We start from the raw sequence: 12392 nt of genomic DNA, 5'->3' as shown, positions 1-12392 counted from the left end.
ACCCAGTGCTCGGGGGTCCGGCAGCCTGGCGCTCGAGGCACTGGAGGGTGAGACTTCAGACAGAAGAGGTGGTGGGCTAGCCTCCCCAAATGGGAGTTCACCCGCTACTCATGGTCTTGAGTAAGTGGCTCATCTCCTTGGGATCACCTGCCTTTGACAAAGAAGATTGAAGTGACAACTCCAGGGGTTGAAGAGCCGACTCCATGAGCGAGAGTTTAAGCCTTAACTCTCTATCCTTCCTGGACCTGGATTTTAACTGATGGCACCAACCACACTTTTGTGGATTGTGCTTTTCCCCCAGGCAGTGAATGCACTGCAGTCCAAAAGCTGGGATAGATTCTTTGCAGCTAAGGCACTTTATGAAGCCTGGAGAGTCAGGCACACCCTTGTCCAGGAGGGTCCCCACCACCACCAGGATTGGTGGGAAGCAAACCCTTTCTTTTCCCCCCCCCCTTTTCTTTCTTTCCCCCCGCCCCACCCTTTTTTTGACATGGCCAACTTAAAACAAATAAAAGGCTTCAAGGGAAGCTAAAATTTGCAAAACTTTAGGGAGTTAACAGTCTGTGATGGGACAGCTCTTAGCTCTGTCTCTAGCCAGGGGCAGCTGAAAAGGAACTGAGGATGAAATGCCCACGCACACTGGCTAGCCTCGTGGCAAGTGGGGAGCCACAGGTGTGCAGGCAGGACGGACTGCTATTGAAATTCTCCAATCGGAGACCTAATAAAAGTACCCAATTGGAGTCAAGGGACTTAAATGCTGTCTTTCTGCTTTCCGTCCCCTGTATTTCCCAGGATAGGCTCTTTGCTTACCTTTTCACCAGAGCAAGACTTTCCTGTCACACAACATTAGGTGGAAGGGAGTGGTTTTCCCTGCAGTTTTATCACTTTAAATTATCCAAACTAAATCTCTCTTTTCTTAATCTCAGATCATGCCCTCTGCTTATACTGGTATGATAACCTCCTACTCCCTGGTCTTTCACATACACATCACCCTGCTTCAGTCCATACAAAACCCAACTGCTAAAATCATCTTTCTTACCCAATCTGCCCATGTCAAACTCTTCTCTTAATCTCTCCACTTGTTCCCCCTTCTCCACCACATCAAAGTTCAAATGTCTTACCTTTGTCTTCAAGGTTCTACATAATTTCTGTCCCTCAATACTCTCCTAGTCTCATATTCCTGAACCTGCCACTGCAATGATACTAGTCTGGGGGCTTGTACGTACTACCACTTATGTCGGTATAACTTATGTCACGAAGGTGTGTGAATAAGCCACACTGCTGAGCAATGCAAGTTACACAGATGTAAGCATAGGTGTGGAGAGTGTAACATAACTCCACCTCTGCGAGAGGTGGTAGCTATTATGCTGATGGGAGAGCTCTCTCTAGGGTGAACATATGTCCCGTTTTGGCCATGACAATCCCTTTTTTAAGCCCTGCCCTGGCCATCCCAACTTTTTTCCCCCAAAAGAAGGCATTTGTCCTGTTTGCGCTTGCTGACTTGATCAGTTGGCAAAAGCAAACAGGATAAATGCTCACTTTTATCAAAAAAGTGGGGTGCGGTACGGAGTGGTGAGCAGAGATGCCAGCCCCCCACAGGAGAGAGACGGGGGGGAGAGCAGTGTTCTAGCATGTGGGCTCCCCCCCTTCAGGGTTCCAGTGACCAGACAACAGTTTCAAATGGGGTGGGGTGAGTGGTGTCCAAAGAGTTCCAGCAACTGGGCAACAGCTGGGGGGGAAGGGGGACACGGCACAGAGTTCCAGTGACCCAGCAACAGAATGCCCCCCCACACACACACACACAGGGTTCCATCAATGTGCAACAGCCTGTCCCGTTTTCTCTTCGGGAAATATGGTCACCCTAGCTCTCTCCCACAAGCATAGAGTATCTTCACCAGCTGTGCCAATGTAGCGCTTCTAGTGTAGACTAGTCCTGGGTACCTTGTTTATCTATTTCTCTCACAATCTTCTTTGTGCTTTCTCCCACACCATTCCCTGCCCATTAAACACACAAACTTTTATTTTACAGATTTTTGCTACTGTTTTGCCATAGGGTCACAGCCTCATTTGGAAAGAGCATTATAAAGACTTTCCCAACCAATATACTACCTAATATTTCAGCCACTTCAGGAACTTTTTACAATAAATCTTCACTCTCCAAATATGCACCTAATCAGCACCCTGAACAACAATTCTTTCTGTTTCTGAAGGTAATCAAACTTGCTATTGTCCTCAGCTTTCACTTTAGAAAACACTATTTCTACAAAGAAAATTCACATTCTTCCTGCTTTTGTTGTACATGATAAAATTACTAATAGAGCAGCCTCACTGGAATTTATCAATCAATGCAGCATTATTCTTTGCGAACAAAAAACACTCTGTCCTACATCCTGGCACTGGAGCTCCCAGTACAATCCCTGGAAGGAGAACAAACTCTTTGTGTCAAGCTCAGTACAGTGGACGGATTTCCCCCCTCCACCCCAGAGCAGAGATAAACAGACACCAAAGCAAAGTCATGCACTAGAAACAGCAAAACAATATAGAACACAGCAGACTTCAGCATTAATTATAAATCAGCAAGCTGTTTTAGTGTCACGACAGCATTATTGCACACTGTGGCAGCTGGGTTAATGAGAAACTTTAAACTGTCACAACAACTCAGGTGCATTGTTGGCATGGTGTTTGTGATTCCAGCTGAGGGCCTGCAAGCTATAGTACAAGTACCTTTTAACTGACTTTCATAAATGTATACATATCAGATTACTTCAAAAGGCTGGTTGCCCATTTGGGCTTGGAGTGATTTCAAAATGGATTCCATATCAATTCATGTACAAAGCCAAGTAATATGTGGCAAGAATTAAAACGATTGCAGCTTTAGTTATTCGTACTGTGAGAGCACTATGAAGCTAGGATCTTTTCCCTCAAGCATCAGGAATAGACCACTGCTGAAGATGGGATGCCTGACTTGATGGACCAAATTATAGAATCATAGAAGATTAGGGTTGGAAGAGACCTCAGGAGGTCATCTAGTCCAACCCCCTGCTCAAAGCAGGACCAACCCCAACTAAATCCTCCCAGCCACAGCTTTGATTTCACCACCTCCTTAGGTAACCCATTGCAGTGCTTCACCACGGTCCTAGTGAAATAGTTTTTCCTCATACCCAACCTAGACCTCCCCCACTGCAACTTGAGACCATTGCTCCTTGTGCTGTCATCTGCCACCACTGAGAACAGCTGAGCTCCATCCTCTTTGGAACCCTCCTTCAGGTAGTTGAAGGCTGCTATCAAATCCTCACTCACTCCTCTCTTCTGCAAACTAAATAAGCCCAGTTCTCTTCTCAACCTCTTCTCATAAGTCACGTGCCCCAGCCCCCTAATCATTTTCGTTGCCCTCTGCTGGACTCTCTCCAATTTGTCCACATTCTTTCTGTAGCGGAGGGCCCAAAACTGGACACAATACTCCAGATGTGGCCTCACCAGTGCAGAATAGAGAGGAATAAACACTTCCCGCAATCTGCTGGCAACGCTCCTACTAATGCAAGGTCTTTTGTTTCCTCAATGTGACCAACATATGGCCAAAAGGTTTTGAAGTCAAATGGATATAAAAGTTACTTACACTACAAATATATACACACCAATCTGGGAATTTATGTACAGTGTACTCTCACCATAGTATCAGTATCTCTTTCAAAGGTTACATGAAGCTAGGAAAAAGTCTGAAAACGATCTTTGGCTCTCTGCCTCCTTTCCATGAGCATGTAGCAAGAGGCTCTTCAATTTCTGCCTCTCCGTGTATCACCTGGTGACTCAGCTTTTTCTTTTTATATTATATTCCTTTATTTTATACTTCAATTTTACTTTAGTTTTTAATACTCAATTTCAAAATAGCAAACATAAAACAATAACAAATTGTAACCTGCAAAATCTCAAGTGTTTATGCATGTGTAGCAGCATTTTGCACAGATTAATAATGATGGTTTCCTGCCGTCACAACAGATAAAACAGTATGTGCACTATTTTGCAATTATAGGGTAAAAGTAGGCTGGTTGTGTACAACAAGATTGAGACAATTCTACTACTTATCACAAACAGATTTCTACATATTCGTTTTTTCTCCTGCACAATTTTACATATCACAGCAATAAAAGTCAGAAGAGATCCTGAAAGCCACTGAATAGACTTTGGAAGTTTTACACAGTTGTCGGCGATCCCTCAAGGTCAAGGATGATCTCTTTTCACAGGTTTTGTTTTTCATGGGTCCTTTGGTGACTGAGGAGTCTGATCCTTGAGCCACAGGATCATTGGCAGACATTGCAGATGGTGTTGGAAGACAGGGTTGGGCCACGATTGCTGCGTGACAGTTGTCTTTCCTTTCTTTTCTAGCATTTTTCTGCATCCAGGGCAAGGCAATTTTCCTCAAAAGTGGATGTTCCCTCTCTGACAAGTTTTCACCAGTTATCCCTATCACAGGCTGCTGTTCCCCAGCGTGTGGTGTCGATGCCACATCTTTCAATGTTTATCTTGAGGGTGTCTTTAAAGCATTTCTTTTGGCCTCCGTTTCCATTCTCTTTGGTGAGTTGGGCATACAGCAGTTGTTTCAATAAGCGTACATTAGGCATGCACACACAGTGCTCACTCCCCCTCAGCTGGTGCTGGATAATCAGGGCCTCAACACTGAAGATGTTGGCCTCTGTGAGGACATTGATGTTAGTGCGATAATCCTCCCACTTTATGTTGAGGATCTTGCGAAGAAAGTGCAGGTGCCGGTGTTCCGGGTTTTTCCAGATATTTTCTATAGGTCACCCAAGTCTCAAAGCCGTAGAGGAGAGTTGGGATTACCACTGCTTTATAAACCAAAAGTCTAGTATGTGTTCTAATGTTGTGATTGTTCAACACCCAGCGAGACAGTCTGCCAAAGACTAGGCTGGTACCGCGAATTCTGTGCTGAATCTCGATGTCTATGTCTGCCCTCTGTGAGAGATGGCTGGCAAGATAGGCAAAGTATTCTACATTTTCCAGTTCTTCTTTGTCGATGTAGATCTTCCTTGCTGGGTCTGATGATTGACCAGGGATTGGCTGGTGGAGAACTTTTGTTTTGCTGATGTTCAGAGTTAGCCCTAGGCTTTCGTAAGCTTCAGAGAAGCAATTAAGGGTAGTTTGTAGATCCTCCTTTGAGTGTGCAACTACAGCACAATCAACTGCGCACTGGAGTTCAGTTATTGTTGCCGATATTACTTTAGTTCTGGCACAAAGATGAGAAAGATTGAAGAGGTTGTTGTCAATCCGATATTGAATGCCAATGCCCTGTGTTAGACGGTCTTGGGCTAATGTTTTCATACCTGCTAAGAAAATGGAGAAAAGGGTGGGTGCCAGTACACAACCTTGTTTTACACCAGTTGAGATGACAAAGGGCTCAGAGGTAGAGCCGCTACACAAGATGGAGGCAGTCATCTGGTCATGGCGGAGTCTTACAATAATGATAAATGTGCTTGGGCAACCAAACTTTGACATGATTTTCCACAGAGCCTCATGGTTGACAGAGTTGAAGACTTTGGTCAAATCGATAAGGGTCATATACAGCTTCTGATGGTGTTCTTGACATTTTTCCCGGATCTGCCTGGCTGCAAAAATCATGCCGGTTGTGCCTTGTGATGGTCTGAAGCCACACTAGGACTCTGGAAGTACTTCCTCTGTAACAGGAAGCAGGTGATTCAGCAAGAGTCTAGCAAGAATCTTCTCAGCGATGGAGAGAAGGGCAATGCCTCGATAGTTGCCACAGTCAGCCCTGTCTCCCTTTTTGAAAACGGTGATGATGTTAGCATTACGTAAGTCGGCAAGAATTTCTTCAGAGTGCCAGATTTTTTAAGCCTGTTAGTCAGTGTTTCAGTACTTCAGCTGGTATGCCACCAGGACCTGGTGTTTTATTGTTTTTCATTTAACTGCTTTGCAGGCCTCCTCAGATATTGGTGGGCAGGCAAGAGTTTCCCAGATTGGGTGCTGAGGGATACAGTCAATGGTGTCATCAGTTACAGTTGAGTCTCAATTTAGAAGCTTTTGATGCTGTTCCTTCCAGCAGTCTTTGATGGATTTGTTATCTTTAAGAAGGGCACTACCATCTTTGGATTTCAGAGGTGTTAGCCCACGTGAGCTTGGTCCGTACAGGGTCTTTGTCTCACAAAAAAAAAAACCTCTGCATATCATGTCTGTCAGCAAATGTTTGGATTTCTTTTGCTTTGTCCTTCCACAATTTGTTTTTGATTTCTTGGATCCTCCTTTGAACTTCAGCTTTGAGCTGATGGAAAGTGCTCTGCTTCCGACTGGATAGTGGTTGGTTTTGCCAGCCACAGAAAGCTTTTCTCTTCTAGTCCAAAAGGGCTGTAATCTCAATGTTCTTGTTGTCAAACCAGTCTTGATGGCAGTGGGTGGCAAAGCCAAAGGATTTCTCACAAACCTCATGGATGGTCTATTTTAGGGCTTCTGAGTGCTCTTTGACACCTGTCTTGTCATTTCCAGGTGTGCATATGGCCAGTTTTTCCACTGAAGAGTGTTTGGAAGTTCTCTTGGTGTACTGAGGATTGAAGTCTTTGGATGTTGTATTGCCATCCATGTGATGAGGATTGCTTTCTATGTTTCGGTACAATCCTGATGGACATGACTGACCTCACCAAGGAGTGGTCAGTCGCTCCTCTCATGACATGGGTGATTTGGACATCTCTGTGTTCTTGCAATGACATAATCTAGGAGGTGCCACTGTTTTGAGTGGGGGTACTGCCAAGTTGTTTTGAACTTGTTTCTTTGTCTGAGGATTGTGTTTGTGATCACAAGATCGTGCTCTGCACATTTGCTCAATAGAAGGATGCCTCTGGAATTGGGTTTACCCACTCCTTCCTTCCCAATAGTTCTACGTCATACGTTAGAATCTTGGCCAACTCTTGCATTATAGTTCCCTAAGAGGATTTCTTACACAGTATCCTTACACAGTATTTCATCAACAAAGAAACTGTTTTTTACAATGAGAAACAATTACAAGACTTTGGCTTGAATTAAATCTAATCTGGAGTTTCTATCCCCACCACCTCCCCCTTTCTTTCTTTCTTTCTTTCTTGCCAAGTACTGATGCCTTTAACTACATTTAGGGATGTTTCTTGGAGGGAATAATTTACTTACTAAAAATGGTTTAATACATAAACTCTCCTGAGTTTTTAACTCTGCCTTTTTTAAACTCGGGCTTTCATAATGTATAGGAACACTGCACCAACTGCATGTAAGCTTCCTGAACTGGGTGAAAGAATTTTGGAATTCTGTACGATGCAAAAGCTCTGATGAAAATTTGCTAAAGATTGTGATTACCATAGCATGGATATCAACTTTAAATACGAAACCCATAAATATAGGTATTCTCAATCATACAAAGATGGGAGGAAGAGGACCAAGTGGCGCCTTTCCACATGTTTCAAAGAATAAGCACAGGGCTATAAACTCAGATCTTTTAAGTTTTGGGCTCACATCTGCCATTAACTAGCTTTAACAAACACTGTGAACCTCTACACACTTCACAAACATTTCGTTTGTAAACTAAACTCAAATCCTTATCCTCCTTCAGCTATCGACTGCCTTTGACACCAGCCAACCACACTCTTCTTGATGACTCATCTTCCCTTGGTTTTCATGACTCTTTCCTCTCCCGGTTCTCCTACTTCTCAAATCATTCCATGTTTCCTTCAGAGGATCTTCTTCATCCACAGTCCAATATTCAGTGGTGGGGTCCATCAGGGCTCCATCCCGGCCCCCCTCTTCTCCCTTTACACAATCTCTCTTGGTGACCTCATTCAAAAACACGTCTTTAACAATAATCTTTACACTGATGACTCACAGCTCCATTTTGGAGCCACTTTTATTCAAACTAAAATCTTAGCCGGAATTTGATTTCACTCGTGATGTCCTGCTGTTAGCTTAAAACTCGGCATAGACAAAACTTAATTCCTTGATCTTTTCCCTTAAGCCCTCTTCCTTCCTCTCATTTTTGGTTACCACAGACATCACCACCATCCTCCTCGTCCCTCATGGCCATAATCTATCATCTTCAACTCAGCTCTCTCTAATCCCATACATCCAAGTCATGTCCAAATCTTGCCACTTCTTCCTATGCAACATCTCTAATATTCAGCCTTTCTGCTCTATCCACACTGTTGCAACATTCATCCAGGCCTTCATTATCTTGCTCTTCAGCTACTGAAACCTCCTCCCTTCCTGGCCTTAACAACAGCATATCTTGCATTCAAGGGAGCATTCAAAATGCTGCTGCAATTATCTTCTGGTTCATTGTTTCAACACATCGCCTCCTCCTTTTTGTCCCTCCAATGACTCCCTCTTTTCCATCATAATCACAAACTATGTGTCATCCCTCATGGCTTAGCAGAGTTCTACATATCTCCTCTCATAGAGCAGTGGTTTTCAAACTGTGGCCTGGAGACCACTGAGAGTCTGCAGACTATGTTCAATATTTCCAAAGGAGTCTGCACAGCCATTTGAAGTTTTGTAGGGTTCTGCAAAAAAGGTTGAAAACCACTGGTATATAGCCATCCACCCTCACCTCTGTTCCATATCAAATTTTCATGGTCCATGTACACATGGAAAATTTGACATCTTTGTGCTCTCTCCCTTGCTGTCCCTATGCATGGGATATCCATTCTATAAAACTCCACCATGCCACTATACTACCCTCTTTTGAATTCATCCTTTAAACTTGTCTCTGCCATGATGCCTACAAGTCACTCAAAAATGGTTAGACAGCTAGCATATTGTGATTACTGCTTTTTCACTTATTATAATCTCACTGTTACCTTGTGCTCCCCCCTGCCACTTTATTGTACCAATCTGTTGGCTCATACTTAGGATGCAAGTTCTTTGGAGCAGGGACCATCTTTTTGTTATGTGTATGTAAAGTGCTTAGCAAAACAGGATTAGGACCTTCCAGGGCCGCCCAGAGGATTTAGGGGGCCTGGGGCAAAGCAATTTCGGGAGCCCCTTCCATAAAAAAAATTGCAATACTATATTCTCGTGGGGGCCCGGGGCAAATTGCCCCACTTGCCCCCCCAGGCAGCCCTGGGAAAAATAAACCTTCCGCATCTCAGCACAAACCCAGTTTTGAGAAAACTTCTTTACAAGGCATCATTGGTTCTCAGCATCAGCTAGTGCTAAAAGGCACTAAAGCTCATTAAAAGGGTTGGATGAATATTTTCCATCAAAACTTTTTTTGGATCAAAAACTAGGGGTTTTTAAAAAGCAGGGGAAAAAAATCATGGACAATGTCTGCTTTCCTTCAAAATTTGTTGTAGTTTTTTTAATTGAAAAGCTGAAATTAGTCTGCCAAAACCTGAATATGGTTTGGGGTTTCAGAAGTGTGTGGACAAATATTTGCTGCTTGCTGTGTTTGATTGTTTAAAGAAACCATAAAAAAATTCTGCTTAAAAAAAATCCAAAACTTTTGAACCACCTCAGCTTGTGACCAAACGCCGGAGCCCATCCAGGCAGAGATTTTTCCAGGTTTCTGATACTCTGCTGGCTTCCTTGACTCATATCTGTCTCCATAACTTTGGGTTCATTTAGGTTAGAAAATAAGAACAGCCATACTGGGTCAAACCAAAGGTCCATCCAGCCCAGTATCCTATCTACTGACAATGGCCAATGCTAAGTGCCCCAGAAGGAGTGAACCTAACAGGTAATGATCAAGTGATCTCTCTCCTGTCATCCAACTCCATCCTCTGACAAACAGAGGCTAGGGACACCATTCCTTACCCATCCTGGCTAATAGCCATTAATGGACTTAACCTCCATGAATTTATCTGTTTCCTAGAGACTGGCTCCATGGGGTCCCTCACAAACTGGAGACGGTTACTGTGGGTTTGTCTTTAGTATAGCTCAGGGGTCAGCAACCTTTCAGAAGTGGTGTGCCGAGTCTTCATTTATTCACTCTAATTTAAGGTTTCGCATGCCAGAAATATATTTTAATGTTTTTAGAAGGTCTCTTTCTATAAGTCTATAATATATAACTAAACTATTGTTGTATGTAAAGTAAATACGATTTTTTAAATGTTTAAGAAGCTTCATTTAAAATTAAATTAAAATGCAAATCCCTCCGGATTGCTGGCCAGGACCCGGGCAGTGTGAATGCCACTGAAAATTAGCTTGTATGCTGTCTTTGGCACACGTGCCATAGGTTGCCTACCCCTGGTATAGCTTATGTACATACTCCACGAACTGAGCATTTGAGTTTGTTCCAGAATCTGGGATGAGCCTATGTTGTGAAAACTGAAATGCTCAAAATAACACATGCATGTGAATGGACACAGGGTGCTAAAATTAAATTAACCCAGGAGTTCTCAAACTGGAGGTCGGGACACCTCAGGGGGTCATGAGGTTATTACTGGGGGTCGCGAGCTGTCAGCCTCCACCTCAAACCCCGCTTTGCCTCCAGCGTTTATAACAGTGTTAAATATATAAAAAAGTGTTTTCAATTTATGGGGGTGGGGGGGTGTCGCACTCAGAGGTTTGCTATGTGAAAGGGGTCACCAGGACAAAAGTTTGAGAACCACTGAATTAACCCCTCTGAAGCCTCAGGGAATGCAGGGGAGGGGGGTCTCTCTTGGTAGGGTTGGGAAGGAGCTAGATGCTGTAGGATATTGCTCTTCTCATGTGATCCCTCCCCCAGTGGCTAATTTTAAATGAAGCTACCCTCCCCTGACACGAATCTCCCTATGGCACTGAAATTAAATATAGACTATAATTTGGCATTTGAGAAGTGAAAGGGATGGTAGCGCTAATCAAAAGTTAACAGCTTGGCTCTTCTGCAAGCCTCAAACTGCTGAATGAGCTTTAGGATAGGGAAGGCTGTGCCTCCCAAACAGCCTGGCCCTGCCCCTATCTGACCCCCACCCACTTCCTGCCCCCCTCAGAATCCCCGACCCATCCTGCTCCTTGTCCCCTCACCGTCCCCCAGAGACCCCCCCTCAACCACCACCCCAGGACCCCACCCCTGCTCTCTGCCCCCTGACTGCCCTGACCCCTATCCATCCCCCCCGCTGAGTCCTGACAGACCCCCAGAACGCCCACGATCCAACCCCCCCATTTCCTATCCCCTGACCGCCCCACCCAACTCTGTCTCCTCCCTGCCCCTTATCCACCCCCACCCCGGCCCCTTACCCCCGGCTCCCCCCTCACCCGGAGCCTCAGCACGTCGCATCCAGGAGCATCCCTGAACAGTGGCGCAGCGTGGCTCCAGCGGGGCTCCTGAGCTCCTCCCTGCTCAGAGCCACGTGGTAAAGGGGCAGGGCTGCAAGCTCCACACCGAGCGGAGGGAACTCAGGCCCCGCTGCAGCTCGCAGCCCCGCCCCCTTACCATGCAGCTCTGAGCGGGGAGGAGCTCAGGCCCTGCTGGAGCCACACTGCGCCGCTGTTCAGGGACGCTCCTGGATGCTCTGAAGCTCTGGGAGAGGGGCGGAGGCGGGGTTGGGCCAGGGAGGGAGCCTCAGCTGTACTCTTGGGGGCCCCTGCTGAGCCTGGGGTCTGGGGCAAATTGCCCCACTTGCCCCCCACTTCTGGGTGGCCCTGGGACCTTCAGGTGCTACCACAATACAATTAATTTATTTAGGCCTTTCAACCAATCAGACACTTAGGTAAATATCACTGCCCCATTTTTACAGATGGGGAAACTGCTACTCAGGGATGCTGCAGTATACATTTTCAAGTATGTTGACTAATTTTCCTGATTTGTAGAGGTCCTGAACATCTGTTGCTTCTATTAACTTGAACTGGAGTTGTGGGTTCTCAGCAAATCAAGTGTCTCAAATTGGGCACCCAAAACTGGAGGCTTCCAAAATTAAGAGACATTTGCAAATGTAGGCCTAAGTAATTTACTTAAGGTCACAAAACCAATTAGTGTCAGAACCAACATTTGAATCCAGAATTCCTTACTCCCATGCCCATGTCTACGATATTTAACTACTTGTTTCTCCTCCTGTGAAATAGGTTTAATAATGGTGTCTGAGAACTGGTTCCATAAAGGTGTGTACCATACTCTTAATACTCGTAAGGTTGGTGAGAGAAGCCTCTTGAGTCAGCTTTTCCACAGTCCAGTATCATCTCAGAAAAACTCCCCCCAACAGTTTTAAACTGAAAAAGACTTTTAGCCTAAAGACTTTATAGGCAAGAGACTCTTTTCCCCCAAAACTATACATCTTTTCTTGTTAGAAACATTTCCACTCTCTGCTATCATTATAGCTGACCAACACTGGTGATACACTCATTGATGCTGCATATTCACCTTTTCTCTCTATTACTAACTCCTGACTTTGAAACTAGTTTCTTAAGCAGCTCTTATGGAAAGGCAGATA

The 12392-nt window shown here is 44.7% G+C and overlaps 1 protein-coding gene across 17 annotated transcripts in view; it reads right to left on the bottom strand.

The window, feature by feature from the left end:
* The window catches only part of USP54 (ubiquitin specific peptidase 54), a 257870-nt gene that overhangs the window by 121753 nt on the left and 123725 nt on the right, over positions 1-12392 (bottom strand). Inside the window, exon 1 of one of the 17 annotated variants that reach the window (XM_039546290.1) lies at positions 1122-1209. The exons of the other annotated variants lie outside the window; for them this stretch is intronic. The gene's annotated coding sequence lies outside the window, so the exon portion shown is untranslated. Of the gene's footprint in view, positions 1-1121; positions 1210-12392 lie in introns of those variants that run through there. 17 annotated transcript variants of the gene reach the window in all.

The sequence above is a fragment of the Mauremys reevesii genome, linkage group 7 (assembly GCF_016161935.1).
Source record: "Mauremys reevesii isolate NIE-2019 linkage group 7, ASM1616193v1, whole genome shotgun sequence".
NCBI lineage: Eukaryota > Metazoa > Chordata > Testudines > Geoemydidae > Mauremys > Mauremys reevesii.
The sequence above is the reverse complement of the archived record's forward strand: the minus strand, read 5'-3'. Positions and strand labels throughout refer to the sequence as shown.